This window comes from Lissotriton vulgaris, chromosome 4_2, assembly GCF_964263255.1.
Source record: "Lissotriton vulgaris chromosome 4_2, aLisVul1.2, whole genome shotgun sequence".
Taxonomy (NCBI): Eukaryota; Metazoa; Chordata; class Amphibia; order Caudata; family Salamandridae; genus Lissotriton; species Lissotriton vulgaris.
In genome coordinates this window covers 20,732,108-20,751,743 of record NC_141692.1, presented here as the reverse complement: position 1 = coordinate 20,751,743, position 19,636 = coordinate 20,732,108, and positions in this window count along the sequence as shown.

The window sequence follows — 19,636 nt, the reverse complement described above, 5'->3', positions numbered from 1 at the left end:
ACTAACCTTTACTAACTGAAAACGTTTTCTGTGTACTACCTTGTGACTACTCTTCTAAAACGAATTTCAAATGCCTTGAAAAAGTCGTTTCACAAGGAAACACGTGTTGGCTGTTGCCCAAGTTTGGACTTTTGGAATAAAGAATATGGAATTATCCTGTCGTCTTATTGTACTCATTACAATATGCTGCTGAACAGGGACCCATGGAAGGGGGCCCCACATGGCCAAGCCCTCTCAAATTAATTTTGAAAAAAACAGGCAAAGCCCCAGGGGATGGGTTCCCCAAGGCCATAATTGGCCTCTGGAGAGAGGCCATGCGCCCACTCCCCAAAAAAACATAAAGTCTGGCCAGATCCCGGGGGATGGGCTTCCCAGGGCCAATAGAGGCCCAGAGATGGGGGGCCATGTGACACCCCTTCCATATACATAAATTAAAAAAAAAAAATAAACAAGGCCAGAACCCAGGAGATGGGTTCCCCAGGGCCAAACCTGTCCCAGGGAAGGATGGTCACACGGCCCCCCTCCCGTATAAATTATAAAAAAATAAAATAAAAAACGAGTCGATGCCCCAGGGGATGCTGTCCTCCGGGCCAAAATTGGTCTTCGGGAGGGGGGCCACGCGGCTGCGCAGCCTTTTTTGCATTTAATACAAGTATATATATATATTTTTCAAGGCTCATGCCTGGGGTTGGAGTCTCCAGGGCCCAGGTATTACTTAGACAATAGGGGCCATGAGGACCCCTCCCAAAAAAACAAATAAAAGAGAAGCCGGTATCTCACCAGAGGACCCAGCCCCTCCCTGCACCACTCTGCAAATGTGCCACCTGGCGTGATCTGGGTAGGGTGATTGAGTATCCTAGAATCTTAAGGGTCCTTAGGGGCCAACTAGCCCACCAGGTACCTTTAGTAAGCCCCACACAGTGGGATTGCTGAGAGGTGGTCCGAGGTCAGGACTGAAGTGGGCTTCATCCCCCGAGCAGCAGTGTGCCAGGAGGCACATTTGCAGAGTGGTCTAAATAGGGGGTGTGTATTGGGACCTCTCTCAGTAATCTAGCTGTATGGGACCTACCGGAGGTAGTTGGTCCCAGAGACCCTCAGTAGGCAAGGGGACTTAATCCCACAACCAAGAGCGTGCCAGGAGGCGCGTTTGCATGGTGGTGGACAAAGGGGGCATGGTATGTGTCCACCTATCAGCATTCACAATATCTGAGGCATACAGGAGGTATCAGGTAGGCTAGTTGGCCCCTAAGGACCCCCAGCAGCAAAGGGGACTTCAATCTGTCACTTTACCACACTTCACTCTACGCCACTCTACTATTCTCAACTTTACCGTACCCAACATCACTCTATTCCACATCACTCTATCCAGCTTCAATGTATGCCACGCTACACTACCACACTTCTCTGTACTCTACTTCCCTCAACCCACTTCATTCTATGCCACATTACTCTATGCCATTGTACTCTGCGCAATGTCACTCCACCCCACTTCACTTTATCCCACTATACTCTACACCACGTTACTGTACACTACTCTACTCTGCACCACTGCACTTTACGCTACTCTACTCTACGCCACTCTACTCTATCCAACTTCACTCTAACCCACTTCACTCTATGCCACTGTACTCCATGCCACTCTACTCTCTTTTACTCCACTCTACCCCACGTCACTCTCCCCACTTCAGTCTACCCCAAATCATTACAGCTCCCCTCATTCTATGCCACCCTACTCTAAAACAATCTACTCTACTCCACTAAACACCCCCACTTCCGTCTATGCAACCCTGCTGTTTTCCACTCTACTCTATGCCACTGTACTTTACCCAGGTTCCCTCTAACCCACTTCACTGTACCCAACTTTACTCTACACTACTCCACTGTACGTCACTCTACTCTATGCCACTCTACAACACTGGACACCACTCTACTTGATGCCACTCTACACCATAACACTGCATGCTACTATACTCTGTGCTACTCTACTCTACTCCAGGTCACTCTATGCCACTGTACTGCATGCCCCTATATTCAACGCTTCTCTACATTAACCCATTTCATTCTACCCTACTTCAGTCTGTGCCAATCTACTCTATGCAAGCTGTTGCATGAATAGAGACATTGTACTCTTTGCAAAGACGCCGCTCCTATGATGATTGGTGCCAAGGGGGCAGAGTTATGTCCTCAGCACCCATCTAAAGTCATCGAACACTTCATTGTTTGTGTGTAATTCTTTCACTTTTGTAAGTTCTGGAATTGCAGCCAGACAAAAAAAGTCAAAAGTCTGGACATGTTGTTGCCTTTTGTCCCGACTTAAATTTGGAGATTGAAAATTCTTCTGATTTAAAAAACAGAAGCCAGTCAGTCAGTCAGTCAATTTTCTTTATTCGATTATTGAAAATCATAAAAGAGCAAGCATTGTTACATAACATGGTTACAATACAATTTCATTGAAGCACAAAACATTTTAACAAATCTAAAACATTCAATCAATATTATAAAAACAGATAAGCTGCAATACAACATACATAAATATCTAAAAAAGCTAAAAAGAAGGGTCTGTTGAGCACAATTCATTTAGGAAAATAGAGAAGAGAGGAAATTCATTTATCGAAGATAAGGTGCCTGTGCCTTGTGCGGTGCTTATTTAGACGTGCACCTGCAACCAAAAAACTTGCCACTGAGAAAGCTACTTTTACATTGGGGAGGAGCTGCAAAAACAACAGGGCTGGTTTAACCTGAATGAAGCCCTGGTGACGTAAAATAGGGAGCAGATAACTTTTCCTAATCTCAGTGTAATGTCCGCAAAACATAATAAAGTGCATCGTGTCCTGTATCGAGAAGTGGTCACAGTCGCATGGATCGGCATCCTCAGGTCGCGACCAAGATTTGAAGTTGCCCAGTACAAAATGAATTAAGTCAAAGCGGAATCTCGTTAAGAGAAAGCGATGAAAGGAATTTGTAGTAAAAAGGAGATAAGGTTCCATTCCTGGAGCTAAGGAGAGCATACAATGTTTCCTCACCATAATCTTTTTTAGCTCTACTTCTTCCCTTTCCATGGCATATAAATTTGTCAGGGTGTTTTTGACTGATTTTATATCGCCATAAGTTATCCCCTCTGGGGAAGAGAAGAGCTCCGGACGGCCTGCCAAGGTAAGCTGCATTTTAACGTATCTTAACCAAGGAATGTAGAGGGCTCTATCCAGGGCTAAACAGTCTTTTAAGATGGTATGATTTAAAGTAAGCTCCTGGTTGAGCCATGTTTTTATCCAACCAATCACTGGGGCTAGTTTTAATAAATCTGAGATATAGCCCACACCTAACTCTGTATGTAATGCGAAGGTCGAAGTTGATTGGGGGACAGAGAGCAAAGATCTCAAGAATTTATTTTCTACAATCTGTATTTTAGCTGGGCTGGTATATCCCCAGATTACCGAGCCATACTGGGCAACTGACAGACACTTGGAATTATAAACTTTAATGATGCTTTCCATGGGGCGGGCACCTAGCTTTTTGGCAAAACCCAGCAGCCCTGCGGCCGCTCTAGCGACAGCGCTGCTTTTGACCAAAAGCTGAGGGCCCCAAGTGCCCCTGTCGTCGAAAGTGACTCCTAAATATGGAAAGGAGGAAACTCTCTTAACCTCCTTAAAAACAGAAGCATTATCTTCTGAGAGCAACAGGTTTACATCAATGGTTCATTCACAACACTTAATAAGTTAAATACTGTGAACAGATATCACTTAAAGAGACTTTTTAAACTTTTAGATGCTGTCTCTTGATATTTTTCCTCTAGATCTTATCCACTGAGAGTGCCTCGCCAGTCTGAAAAAACCCAACATAATATCAAACTAGTAGTGTGATAATGTTAACCTCTGTGTCTTTAATAACATCCAGATGTTCTACTCAAAAAAGTGATGACATTCTGCATTTTAAGTCAAGCTATGGAGGCTATCATGATGCAAGTTCATTGTCTTGCTAAGGTATTATGTATTGCATTCTCCACTGGTTTAACACAAATGTTTATAATTAAACTTTCATTTGAACAAATCTGCATATCTCAAAATATATTGTAAACTTCCCAGCAACACAAATGCTTTTTAAGCAGATTTCCCCTTACTGAATGTTCTCCAAATCCACTGATATCAACACCAGCCTCTCTCATGACTTCATCAACCAATTGTGTCAACGTTGCTGGTAAATCTTGATTGTGTAGAGGTCTGTGTGAGACAAATATTTCTGCAACTCCATGGCCTCTTAAATCCAGTGTCTTCTTCTCATACTCCTTCAGGCAATTTATGATCAACAGCCTCACATTATTCTGATAATGCTGATAAAAAATTGTTCTAGAAACTGTTTTTGTTCTTCAAACCCTCATACTATTGGTCCAGTTGTGTAGTGCTAGCACCGTGCACAGGTGGTACATGCACAACGCAACTGAAAAATAAGACTTATGAAGCCACGCAAGCTGAGTTTGCCTGGTCTTGCGTGGCTCCATAAATCTCGAGTAAAGAAACTCATTGCAAATTGATGTGTTGCTCTTACTCTCCGCTAGGAAGGCGTTCCATGGTGTTGTGTGGGTGTTCCAGCGCAGCTTCCATTGTTTTTGATGCATTCCCCGATTTACAAATATTGGTAAGCTTGGGAATGCACCAATAACATCCACCTTCCCAGTAGAGGCATAACAAGGAGAATTATATGTATTTGGGGATGTATGTACTTCCTCTTTCTATGAGCGCTCCATTTGGTAGTACACATAGATAGAGGAATATGCCCTTCAGGATTGTTTCTGTGCAGGAAAGTGCCCCTTCCTGCACAACAACAATCCTACCTGCCACACAGCCACCCTTGTACCATGGTGCAAGGGTGCCTGCGTTGATGCCAGGCAGCCAAAATATTGCCAATGCAGGGGAAAAAGCAGGAATGCACTGTAATCTTTTAGATAGGTGCATGCCTGCCTTTTAACTGTTACCCAGTGCAGCAAAACAAGGTGAATTGCATACTGCACTGCATGACAATGTCATAACCATGCATTTGTCTTTCTAGCTCGCCACACAGGAACTCCATTCACCAATTCATGACCAGCTACAAAGTCACCTGAATGACAATCCTGACTCAAATAATTCTGACAAAAAGTTTACCACATTAACAGTATGAGTTAAAAAAGGATTACAACTTCTTTGTAAGAATCAGCAAACCCATTTCTGCCACCCTAATGTATAAGCCTTATTTGTTCCCGGTGCCAAGGATTCAGAAGATGGACTGAAAGCTTCAGCCCAAAGTCCTCTCATATGTCACTGTCTCCTGAAACATTCCATGCCATCAGAGGCAACAGGCCTCCTGAAAGCAAGTTAAGAAACTCTCATTGGGCTCCTGGTAACAAATAATTGAAGGCACATTGGGAACTCTACCGACATTTCCATCATAACATAAACCAAGTATGGGAGCTTGTTGTCATATTAAAATACTGTGCCTACTCTAGTGTTGGCTTTGGTTGAGATGACTGGACTCCATCAAGTTGCAGCATTTATCAGCGTATTTGTTTATTTGTGTACACAAGCACTGCATGGCCATGGACTTATTCTGTTTCAGTAAATCCTTTTGATACATCTGCAAACTATGGTCTCCATTTGTATGTACAAAATAATGTTCCACTTGTTTCCATATCAATGGACGTTTTATGTTGTAACCTTGCAAAGGCACTCAGCTAAACCTGTGTTAACAAGTCAATGTTATGTATGTGCAAAAGCTGTTCATGGATTTCCATTGTGTTTTCCATTGATAATAAATTGTATGCACTGTTAGTCAACACAACGATTAGTATTTAAAATAATAGGGTGATTGGTGCTGTGCAAGTAACATTTTAGGATGGCACATTTATGTTAAACCAGGCTATTAAAGATGCGTGTTGCCCTTTCATAGGGGGAACATCCTTTACAACGGAACTGTTACAACGCGGTACCGTTACAATGCTGGAGGGCGCTCTAGGATAGGGGATAGTTTAATTTACTATCCAACACCTTCCCTACTATCCACGGGGACTGGAGTTGGAGTAGTAAATTAAACTATTCACTATCCAGCGCCCCACAACGCAACTCGCTGTAACGACTTGCGTTGTTAAACCTGCGTTGTAAAGGTACACGTTGTAACGGTACACGTTGTACCGTCGTACATCCCTTTCTGTGTTTAGCCCTTTTTACTACTATTAATATGATCGATTGCCATAGCACAAATGTGTCTGTCCATGCTTTATCTCCTAAAGGCACATGGAACAGTGCATTTATTATGACACTGGTTTGCTAATTCCCTTGACTGATTACCTAACAAATGCCTCTTGGAAATCTTATGAAGCACTGTACAGGGCCAAACCCCTGTGGTGTTACGTGTGGGGGGGGTGGAAAGAGGGAAGATTTAGGGTTAGTGGATCAGGGGAGACGTCAGCCTATCTGAGGTAGTCTCCCTTGTAGAGATGAATTTTCGGTAAAAGGGAATGTTGTTACAGATGCTTGTGGGAAGCCCCCTGACTTCCCTTCCTCTCCATCCACTGCCTCACTACACAGCACCTCAGACCCCATTACACCACAGGACTACACATCTCAGCTGCCCCAGAATTGATACAAGCGGGTGGATCCACTTTTAATGCCTCCCGGTGGCCATAAAGTGCACCCAGGACAGCCTGGAGAAGACTGGGCTGGGCCACCCCTCTTTCATCTCACCCCAGCTTAAGGTGATGTGCCCAACCCTCCTGCCCTTAAACTGCCTGCTGTGCCTGCACTGCCTGTAGTCCCGACTCCTCATCACCAATATCTACAACAATTTCACCCACCAACCTGCCACCCTCAACCACAACAACCCCAACCAACCAGCAAACAACAGTCAAAACATTACCACCAGGTCTCTGCTCACCTCCATGGCCACCTCAGTCTTCGAATCATCCATCCACTCCGGGTGCCCACCGACCCCTGCCCTGGCCTCCCCTGCAACCTCGAACATTTGCATGTAACTCACCAGCAACACCTCCTTTTCCATAGCAATCCACTCAGACATATGGAAACACACAGATGTCAGACCCCTCCGAACGAAAGCCTCCGCCGACTCCAGACCTCTCAAAATAATCGCCTGACTTTCCTGCTCTCCTACCCAACCAAAGTTCTTGAGAAAGCCTTCAGCCAGCATCTCACCAAATTCCTGGAAAATAACCACCAACTGGGTACCTCACAATCAGTATTACATGCCAAACAGAGCCGAGAGACTGCGCTGATTGCCCCACACAGCACATTAGAACACTCCTGGACTTCTCGCACACCGTTCTCCACAAACATCACAGCTGTAGTAGTGGTCGCTACTTCTACATTGCTGCCAAGACCTGGAATGACAGTACTCTACAGCTCTGTAAAGATACCTCGCTGGCATATTTTTAAAAGAGACTTGAGACATGGCTCTTTGACAGAGACACAGTATCTAGATACCACTGGGGGTGACAGTTTTGTGCTTTACAAATCCTCTTGACTGATTCAAAGGTGAGTAGGCTTTTCTTCTTGTCATCTCCTTCTTCTGTGTTTAGTCTCTAATCTGGCAAAATCAGAGATCCTTGGCTGGAGTTGACATCCAGAGTACTAGTTTGTAAGACAGGTAGATAGGTGTGCTGTTGAAGGGGGCTTTGAAGTATTTTAGCTGATATTTAGGATGATACAGACATGCAGGGGGAGCAGATAAAGGCCCTTTACCATGAGGGTGATGTGGTCAAACTTCTTCAGCATCTTTCTAATGTGTGCTGCTGCAGGAAGCATGCCTTTCAAGGGAGCAAGGTGGTCACATGAATACCACTGAACAGGGCATTGTCTCCATCTAGATGCTAGAGGACTAAACTCTGAAATGACATTTTGAAATCGTATCTCGGGAGAAAAGTTTTCCCTTTGTTCATGGTTGAGTGGAGGGACCAGGCTGTTTTGGACCTTTCGGTAATCTGTTTTTTGAGTGAACTATTGAAGTCAAAGGAAAATCTGAGGAATGTGTCCTCATATGCCAGCCATCTGAAGCCCATTAGGATGAAATCAGAGATCCATGACTGAACTAGAGAATGTTTGGTGTTGTTACCAAACAGGATGATGAGTTGAGTCACCATGGGTTTAGCATTAGGTTGTCGGTTGATATCCAGTTGGTGTTGTCAGTATACTGGTGGATCTTCATGTTGCCAAAGAAAGAGTGAGCATGATGGGTACCAAGGGGCTCCACAGGTGATATGGAGCGTCCGGAACAAAATAACGTGTTTTTATTGTTGAGGAAGAGGACATTGCCAACTACATAGAGCATGGTTGTGGTAATACTGCGGTGTGGTTTGGATCTTGATTGCTTACTTTGAAGTAGGTTATTAGGTTATTCTTTCTGATGTCCTCCTGTTTTTCTAACAAGTGGTAGGTGGTTTACAGGACAGAAGTTGGGAAGATCAGTTGGATCCAGTGTAGGAATTTTCAGAAAGGGGAGAATCTGCCCGATCTTGAGACCTAGGTCTAGGAATTAGTATTTTTAAACCTGTTGCCAGGGGTAAACAGTCAAAATATCATTTTTTTATTTCGACTTACACTTATATCGAGTTGCTAATATCGATGGGACAGAATATCGATGTCCAGAATATCGATGGCCAGAATATCGACCCTAAGGTAAGTAATATCGAAATTACTTATATCGATAGCATATATATCGATGTAAGTAATTTCGATTTACTAATATGTGTTAGAAATATTAGTTAAGTATTTAAATTAATTGTTATAATATGTGTTTAATGTGTTTTTATAAATAAAAAATATATAAAAGTAAATATTATGTTTTACTACCAGAGCGGGTTGTGGGTTTATAGGGGAATAGGGTGGGAAGTAATTTATTTGTAATTAAATAATTATTTTTTAATGACTAATTTATTTTGCAATTCAATAGTAATTGGCAATGAATTATTTTCATTGATTAAGTGATTAATTAATTGCTAATTTATGTATTTTTTTAAGTAAATTATATGTTTTACTACTGGAGCGGGTTGTGGGTTTATAGGGGAATAGGGTGGGAAGTAATTTATTTGTAATGAAAAAAATATTTTTTAATGATTAATTTATTTTGCTATGAAATAATAATTGGCAATGATTTATTTTAATTGATTAATAGAATAATTAATTGATAATTTATGTATATTTTTAACTAAATTATATGTTTTACTACTGGAGCGGGATGTGGGTTTATAGGGGAATAGGGTGGGAAGTAATTTAATTGTAATATTAATTAATTTTGGGTAAAAGAGTATTTTTAGGGTTCAGGGTCATTTTTGGGTTTTTGGGTAAAGGGGTACTTTTAGTGTTCTGGGTCAGTTTTGGTTTTTGGGGTAAAGGGGTATTTTTAGGATTCAGGGTCAGTTTTCAGTTTTTGGGTAAAGGGGTATTTTTAGGGTTCAGGGTCAGTTTTCAGTTTTTGGGTAAAGGGGTATTTTTGGGGTTCAGGGTCAGTTTTCAGTTTTTGGGTAAAGGGGTATTTTTAGGGTTCAGGGTCAGTTTTTAGTTTTTGGGTAAAGGGGTATTTTTAGGGTTCAGGGTCAGTTTTCAGTTTTTGGGTAAAGGGGTATTTTTAGGGTTCAGGGTCAGTTTTCAGTTTTTGGGTAAAGGGGTATTTTTAGGGTTCAGGGTCAGTTTTCAGTTTTTGGGTAAAGGGGTATTTTTTGGGTTCAGGGTCAGTTTTCAGTTCTTGGGTAAAGGGGTATTTTTAGGGTTCAGGGTCAGTTTTCAGTTTTTGGGAAAGGGGTATTTTTAGGGTTCAGGGTCAGTTTTAGGTTTTTGGGTAAAGGGGTATTTTTAGGGTTCAGGGTCAATTTTCCCTACTGTTGCACCCACTGGAGTGGGAATAGTAATTATTGTTAAGTAATGATATATTATATATGATTTTTAATTATTATTTTTTTAATTAAATATGTATTATTATTTTTTTTACCATTATTACATATATTTAAATATGTTTAAGTAATTAATAAGTATAATTTACAGTATTTTTTATGTTATTTTAAATTTTAAAAAAATCAATATATTTAACAACAATATTTTTAACATCGATATTATTTTTTCGATATTTTGGTACTTACCATGTTGTACATAGGGCGTCGATATTTTTGCTATCGATATAATTACGCCGATATTTGTGTAGGTCGAAATTCTGTCTGTCGAAATTCTGTCATAGATTCTTGCCAGGCTCAGACTTGAGACCTAAAATGTTAATTTAGCCAGAATTAAGAAATAGGATTAATTGGTTACATGTATGTCTCTGCTGACCACTACCAGCATGTTGGTACTATTACCCTTTAAAAAAAAACTTCTTACAAAAAAAGACTTAATTAAAATTGCATTAATAAGAAGTCTAAAAAGGATATTCTGAAAATGTGTCTCGAAAAGGAATGCCCTGAGGTGTGGATCATTTCAATGTGAGTCATTTAACTGCGCTCAAGAAAGACACAATGTGACATTTCTACAAAGCTAGAAAATAGAATAAAAAACAAGTCAAGCAGGAAATGTTTTAAGAGAGAAAGAGAACTTACGAGAAGTGCCACACCCATTCTTGCCCATCCCTGCAGCGTCTCTTTCCCAGCAGTGGATGATAAACAATAGTTGTCATTCATAGACAGTGAAATGTCCTGGGGCACCATGAAGGATGATGCAGGGGTGACAGTCTGGTTTTAAGAGAAGCTTTGATGCATCTGCCTTTGGAATTAACACTTGAGATAAACCTGGGAGGCCTGCACCAAAGATCTATTACATGACCTATTACATGATATATAGATACTTTTTTTGTTCAATAAAAATGAACAAGATTGCATTCCTAGGGTCTTCAAAATCACTTAATTGGCAACAGAGACTTCACCAAAAAGCAACCAACACATTTCAATCATTGTGGTTTTGCGCACGGTAGCTGAGAACTGCATCTGCAGTTAAAGGAAAGGACCCCTTGCAGCGGGCTATGACATAGACTCCATATTTTTTTAGCCCTGTCAAGGGAGGGGATGCCCCCTGGTTGGATAACGCTTTGTGTTTAGCTTGCTACAAGTAGAGGCCACAAGGAAGCGGTAGCTGGGGCCTGTGGATGCTCAAAATGGGGGACTTGCTGGTGAGTCTATTGCCTTCCACTGTTTCTCTGAGGTTCACTCCAAGCTCCATGTTCATGCGTCTTGATCGATAGTGTGGTGGTTAAGGGCAATGGCCACTGTATTTTCGTGGAGTGGTCAGGCATCCCCTTAGGTCGACGAGGATGCAGTGTTAAGCATGGAGAGAGAGAAAAGATGAGCTTTACCGGGTCACTTAATGAATTGTACTGCTTCAGAGAAGAAATAGGAACGGGGTCTCCTTCCATGCTACAACCTTGGGAAGATAGGCCGATGTAGCTTGCCACATAGTGGGCTAATTCAATAGACAGCAACAGGTTGGAGGATTCGACCTGGCTTGGTTAATTCAACCTGGAAGGGTTGAAACCAGGGGTTGAAACAACTTGAGAGGGAGCTCTAGGACTCCCCACAAGAGGAGGAAGAGCAAGACAGTTGCAGAAGCAGTCTGTGTACTGTGGATGCAGCTTGCTGCCGACTTGCGACAACTCCAGCATCCCCCTGCCTCAACATCTCCATAGAATCATTTACCATCAGAACAATTAATTCCTCAATGAAGCACATTTCAAGAGATCCATCAGTGAAAAAGTGTATCATAAGCAAGAAACTTAGACAAAAATACCTAATTGAGAAAACCAATCTAAGACATCAAACCATTCAACTCCATCCCCATCACCCTTGGAAAGAGCTGGATATAACCTACCCCAAGGGACCGAAGGCAGGATGGAGTTGACAAATAACACAGGTAATCCCTGTGCCCCTCCCTAGGAACTGCAGAGAGAGATTTCACAAAACTGCCCTCAAACCATCTCACCACATGTTTAGATTGGATCTGCCAAGAAAATGGGAGGCAGGCATATCCTTTATTTTCCAATGTGGATCCGCTAGCTTTAATGGCGGAGGAAAGAGCTTTACTACTCAACAACACCCACATGGAAATAGAAGTGCCATTTCCCACATTAGAAAAAATCAACCTCAACCTCTACCATTGAGAAAAATTAACCTAACAAAATAAAGCTGTCTCAGGATACATCACTTCACAAAACCAATGAACAATTGGGCCACGTTAATTTGAATTTGCACCAGCTTTCAACCCGCAGAAAGTATTGTCTCTAGAAATCGATAGCAATAACCAAGAAAGCAACCTGATCAAACTGCAAATGGAGCTGGAAGATCTTCAGCTGAAGCTGGACCATGTCGAGAATAGTACTCGTCACACCAATCTGAGGTTTGTCAGTATATCAGAAGATCGTGAAGCAGAGCAGTCACTTGTCCAACTAATAACAGAGCTGGTGTACAAAGTGGTTCTCCCTGAAAAGATGCAGGACATCAGCAATCTGACTATTAACAGATCACATTGAGTACCTGTAAGCTGGCCTTCGAATGCAAAATTACCAAGAAAAATTCTGGTCGATTTTGGAGATGTCTGGATTAAATTTTGACCCAAGCAATTCAAAAGAAGTCCTTCTCCAATCCAGATACATTTTCATTTTGAATGTATTCAGACATGTTGATCCTGCAACACAAAGACGTAGATATTTCATTGGATTGATAATTTAAATGCAACAATGCTTCAGCAGGCATAATTCAGCATTCCCAACTGAAGTTCTGTATAAAGGTCAATATCATATATTTCTGACAGTTTTTCAGGCTAAAGAATGTTTGCTTATAGTTAAAGGGGGTGGGAGGCAGGAAATACCATCTATTTTAGACAAGATACTAGTAAGAATAATTGTCAGCTAAAGATTCATCTTTATCTTAACGTAGGTACTTTGAGGATATTCTACCCCCAAATCTTTTAGGCCTTTTTTTCCTTCTATTTTTTCCGTTTGCTCCAGCATGGTATTGTACATGCACGCTTGTTTGCACTTCCCCCTCCGGAAAGAGCTCCAAGTACCATTCCAAGGAAGGGGGAGTATGGGATGGTGGAAGAGGGCAGAAGAGGGGAACAAGTCCATGACAGGAAGGGCTTTGACAAAAGAGAGGGGGGAGGGTATGGGGTCACACAGAGATGGGGGAGTAAAAAAGAAAATGATAATCATAGACAGATCGAGGAGCAATATGCAAAGACATAGGGTTAGGCATAGTTGAGCCAAGCAAGGCAGGAGAAAAATTCATTAAATGGGGGAGGAATACCCAGATTGAGACTGATAAAAAAGAATTAGCTAGTACGAATCCCTGATAACCGGACACTATGGGACATTTACTCAAGGTCTTATCGCCGATTTATCAGCACTTTATCGCCCTATTCTCAAGCTGGTGTAAACTGCTGACATCGCCAGTTTTCTAGCAATAGCTATTGCAAAAAACATCGCCACGGGTGAGAGCGACAACTAACGCTAATGACATGCAGAGTAGGCGTTCCCATGCAAAAAGACATGAAAACACCACTTTGTGACATTCTCAACGACCGGCCAGATCTGCGATGCGATCCAAAAACGGGTGATAAGGTGCGTTAGCAGCAAGGATTTAACACCTGCCTTTTACTGATGTTAAGCAGGATGACAACCTGCAGTACAAAAGGGAGCCCAGCCCAGAGCCATATTTGAAGACCAACACATGTCATGGAGCTTCTGATCAGGCAGCTCGTAGACCCACAAGGGCCACAACACCCACTGCCACCACCCCCACGCCTCCCTGGATTCCCCCCGATCTACCACCGTGGCGGCGCAGAACAAAACAGCTGATCTTCCGAAAAGTGTATGGCCCACTGCCACACAAATACAGAATGTGAGGAGAGGTTGGAACCAAGTATGTGTGAAGAAGGCAAGTCACCCATGAATAAGAATGTACACAATGCCAAGTGTGGTGGTGATGTGCCGGACAGACTTCAGTCTGCAGAGCACAGACATGTCCATGTGGACATATACTGCTGGTTTTTGTAGTGTTGAAAGAGGTAGCCGAGTGGATGACGACCAGCCGCCTGAAACTGAACTCGGACAAGACGGAGGTCCTCATCCTGGGCCCCTCTCCCTCCGCCTGGGACGACTCCTGGTGGCCTCCCGCCCTGGGCACCGCACCCAAACCGACAGACCATGCACGCAACCTGGGCTTCATCCTGGACTCCTCCCTCTCCATGACCAGGCAAGTCAACAACGTCTCCTCGGCATGCTTCAACATCCTACGCATGCTACAGAAGATCTTCTGGTGGATCCCCACCGAGACCAGGAAGACCGTCACCCAGGCCCTCGTCACCAGCCGACTGGACTACGGCAACGCCCTCTACGCCGGGACCACCGCCAAGCTCCAGAAGAGACTCCAGCGGATCCAGAACGCCTCAGCCAGACTCATCCTCGACATCCCACGAACCAGCCACATCTCCGGACATCTGCGAGACCTTCACTGGCTCCCCGTCAACAAAAGAATCACCTTCCGCCTCCTCACCCACGCACACAAAGCCCTACACGACCAAGGCCCGAGCTACCTCAACAGCCGAGTCAACTTCTACGCTCCCAAACGCCACCTCCGATCAGCCAACCACGCCCTCGCCGCCGTCCCCCGCATCCGAAGAGCGACTACAGGAGGAAGGTCCTTCTCCCACCTGGCCGCCAAGACCTGGAACTCCCTCCCGACCGACCTGCGCCTGACCCAAGACCACCTCTCCTTCAGGAAGAAGCTGAAGACCTGGCTGTTCGAGCAGTAGCGGCTCCCCCCCCCCCAGCGCCTTGAGACCCCACGGGTATGTAGCGCGCTTTATAAGTGTCACTGATTGATTGATTGATTGAGTGTTGTGGAAGTCGACGCAACCATGTTACCTCAGGCAGTGGGGAAGACCTTGGTCATGTAGGTTTCTCGTCCCCCCTGTAAGCATAAGCAGAGTGGGCTGGACTGGCATACGCCATTCCAACGTAGGAGGGTGACAAAATATACCGAGCTTCTGGGCGTAGTTCACTTCTGGGATGGCCAACGCTTCTGCCAGGGTGGCTCCGCTCACACTGCCACGAGTCTGCCGCCGTGACTGCCAGCCTCCTCAGCCAATCTCTGGTTTCCGCGACACAGGCCCCAAGCGCACCCAGCCGCACAGCATTGCGCAGTCATGTGTGTGATGACTACTGCCTTTGGCCTACATTGCAGTCAGCAGGTCCCCCATTTCAAATCAAGTCTTGATTTATTGATGGCGCAGTCCAGTAGGCAACAGATATTGCATCCAGTGTGGCCCACCTGGATGACGCATCACTGCTGGCTGCGCACACGCTGAGCTCATCAGGTGCAACTAACTCTGTGCAGCTCAAGTCAATGCCACATGGCTGTGGGCCCTTGCTGACCGCTGCCTCTGGCCTACACTGCCTCCGATCAGCAGGGCTCGCACATTCAATCCCGACCTGCAAGGATACGCCATTATTGATGGCTGTGCACACGCTGAGCTCATCAGGTTCCACTAACTCTGTGCAGCTCAAGTCAATGCGATGTAGCTGTGGGCCCTTGCTGACCACACTGAGGTTAGCAGGGCTCAAACATATCAAATCAAATCCTGACCTGCAAAGACACACCATCATTGCTGGCTGCGCACACGCTGAGCTCATCAGGTGCCACTACCTTTGTGCACCACACCTCATGGACCCTTTATGATTGAGTTTCATGCTGTGGACAGTAGACACAGCAATATCACCTCAGGCAGTGGCTAAGACGTTGGACATGTAGCTTTGTACCCACCACTGTAAGAATAAGTGGAGTGGAGTGGGCTGGGCCGGCATACGCCAGTCCAGCATAGGGCTGTGAAGAATATTCCCGGGGCTCTGGGCGTGATTTAGTTCTGGCGTGAACTAGGAAGTAACTGATGAGTGCGTATGTTGTAGTGCCGGTCCCACCTGGCCCCCAATTGACAATGTTGCAATGTAGCCTGCACCCAGAGGGCGGGCTCGCACGAACAGTGAAATGAAGGAACGCAAGAATGCTCAGGGTCTTGGGTCATACATGCCAAGTGTTGTGTGTATCTGTATTGCCGTAGCATGAGCCAAAAGCCTAGCCCTACTTGCAGCGCAAGTTCAGCCAGGCATGAACTTTACATCTGTGTCCGCCCTATTTACCATAGGCCTACACTCACGCGGCCGCCCAGCTTCAACGGCCAGCATCACTGTGTCATTGTCAGGCTTGTGGACATGAGCAGACAGGCATGACAATGGTGTGCAATAGGAGTGCAAGTGATGCAAACACACAGCGCATACAAATAGGTAAGCTCGGGGAGGGAGGAGCTGCTATGAGGCAATGTAACACACAGTGATGCCGCACATTTGCCACTTGAAAGACATGTCAAACATGAATCCAAAAAAAACACACATTAACTGAATGCAAGCAGATGACAAACTAAAATTAGGGATGAAAGCTCCTTTGTCTGAAATATCAGGAAGGAGCACATCTGCACCTTTGACCTCAGAATTGCATGTGCCCGGCACCCCTTGACATATACTATAGCAGCTGATGATGACTCCCACATTACGCACAGCCGGGCGAAAGACCAACGCACACCCCACAGATAGAAATCCTTGCTCGAAGTTATCTTGCATGGAATGGCCTTCACACTTACTCCCACACCATCCCAGAAGTGAGGTAATAGAATTTTCATGGTCAATTGTGTCCCCTACTATGTACCCCAACGGCTCCGTGTACGTTCTTCAAGTACATGTAATTTCCCTCCATGACCAGATATGAAGACGCAAATACATTTGCGTCCAACGTTAACATGTCCTCTATCAGATCCACCATGAATGGGTCGATAATTCAGTTCCTAAGTATGCCGTGCCACCGTCTTTACATGGTGTACTTTCACGTTTTCCTGGCTCTAGCGAGCTAGGCCCTGATTTCTGCCATCGAGCCCTTTCTGCCTTCTGCCTCTGAAAGCTGCAGCCTGGATCTGCATCCATGACCTCTACCTTACTCCCTGCGCGGCGAGTGGTGCCCGGCTCGGCCTGCTTGCCTGCCAAGACAGTATTCAGCCTTCAAGTTATCTGCTCCACTCCTCGAAAATACATTCCTGTCTAGAGATTTAGGTAAACACCTCCCCAGCTGCAGAGCAAAGGGCCCGGCCTTTCTGTCTCCGTGCAAGTAATTCATTGCTCCCGTTACCATGGTAGGCCCATGACCCCTCGCATTACAAGTAGACACGTAGTCACATATGCACGCACTAGCAGTCAGTACAGAATAGCCTCTATCCGAAAGACCTTTCCTTCTAGATAATACAGTTCTCCAAACACAAGATATCAGATATGATTTGGGTTTAGGTTGTTCTGACACGCCAGACTTCTGTCTCCCCGTATAGTGCTAAATGTCAAGTCCCCTTCACCCTCCAGTTCCACGTCAATCACACGTCATGTTGCCTGCGCGCGCATCCAGCCCAATATTTCTGCTGACACTGCAGGATTCCTCTATGAATCCACCCACCTGTGACACTTTCATGTGACGTTTCTAGCACACACCTCCGTGTACGCCCTCGTGCACGCCTCCTGTTACGTACATGTGTTCTTATCTCATTTCTTTCAGCTGTTACGCCTTCTGTATCCATCACCATTGTATGCATTTACTATATATATTGTGCACTGTTAATAAAGCATTGTCTATCCCTTCCTGAACCCTCGCGGTGATGGAACATGATACCATGGTTCGAACCATGGTTCGAAATTGCATACCAGTGTTATCTGGGCCACACACAAACAGCTGACAGCGTTCTTAACGCCGGCTGCAACGAGTCCTTGGACGCCATTCCGGCGAGATCATTGGCCACGCCCACCTCTTAGGCCACGCCCCTCTACTCCACCCATATTATGTGCTGCCACCGGAAGCGCAGCGGACGAGCGCAGCGGGAGCGCCGTTTGCGCGCCGAAGGCGCGCCTAAGGCAAGCCCGTCTGCGCCCGTCCGCGACCGGACGGGGCTAGGGGCACGTCTCCATGCAAAATTGACTTCATACTCCGCTGAGGAGCTTATTACTCTTCAGGGGCATTGGCCACTCTCAGAGTCAGTCCGCCGCCACATTGATTTATTAGGGCTCGCCCCTTCACCCTCGCCAGCATCGGCCCTCCCGCCGATGCGGTCGCCGTCGTCCTCTTCCTTGCCTGACCCCCCCCTTCCCACTTCTTCATTATCCGTCCTCCTGCTCAACACCAGGTCAGCGGTCAAACACCATCATGAGCTGTTTGTCCTGCTCGATTCCGAGAAGCCCGACTTACTGCTCTTGACCGAAACCTGGTTTTGTGACTCCTCTTTACCCGCTCTTTTAGCAGCCCTCCCCCCTTCCTACGTCGCTTTACGCGCCGACCGCCCTGCGGGTAGGATGGGTGGTGGAGTAGCTTTAATTGCTCGGTCTGAATTCAACTTCCAACTCCTTTCCTTCCCTTCCATCCCCCCTACCGAATTCCTTGTAGTCCGCTCCCTTTCCTTTTCCCCTCCAATCACGTGTCTTTTAATGTACCGCCCACCTCAGCCTTCATCGTCGTTCTTGCCAGCATTTCAAGACCTACTGGCCACCTTGGCAGTTAACTATGCCTCGGTCCTGGTGCTAGGTGACTTTAATTACTGGCCCTCGGACCCTTTAGAGTGCACCTCCTCCAAACAATTCACTGAATCCCTCCTTTCCCTGAACTTTGTCCCTCACATATCTGTCCCCACCCATGCTCATGGTCACATACTTGACCAGGTTTGGTCCCTCAACCTTTCTGTTTCCCCGGTGTCTGTTTCCCCCTGTCCCTGGTCTGACCATGCCCTTATTTCTTTTTCCATTATTCTCAACTCTGTCTCCAAGGCTCCGCTTGCCAAAAATACCTGGGCGCGGAACTGGAATCGAGTTGATCTTCCTTCTCTGACTTCCCTGCTTCAAAATTCACCTCCGACCCTTACCGGTCTATCATCCAACTCACAAGCCACTGCGATTAACACCTGGCTGGCTGGAGGTTGCGATTCGGTTGCTCCACTACGTCGAATCTCCACTCGACGACCTAAAGATTCCAATAGGTGGTTCAACGACGACCTAAAGAAGCATAAACTAGCCGTACGGCAAGCAGAGAGGCAGTGGAGAAGAAACTACTGCCCCTTACTAAAAATACACTACTCAGCATTATTAACTGAGTATAAAAAAGCCATCCTAGCTGCCAAAACCATCTATTTCTCCACTAAAATTCTTACAGCAGGAAACAAATCCAGGGAGATTTTCGGTATAGTTAACAACCTTGCTTATTCTGATAGGGCCTCACCTCAAATCCCTCCGACCCAGTCCTTGTGTGACCAACTAAACTCTTATTTTCTGGACAAGATTGCAACCATCAAGGCTAACATCCCCCCTCCCTCCTCTATTTTTGTTGACCCTTCCCCCCCCACTGTCCAGTGTCATCTTACCTCAATCCCTCCCCTCACTGAGAAAGTATTCCTGGAGATACTTCCCAAGGTCAAGTCTGGTTCCCCGGCAGACATCTGCCCACCACGAATCCTTCAACATATTTATTCTACCTGCCCTCAGCCCCCTATCACCTTTCTTAACAGTTCCCTCACACAAGGAGTGGTGACCCCCGCTCTCAAATCAGCCACAA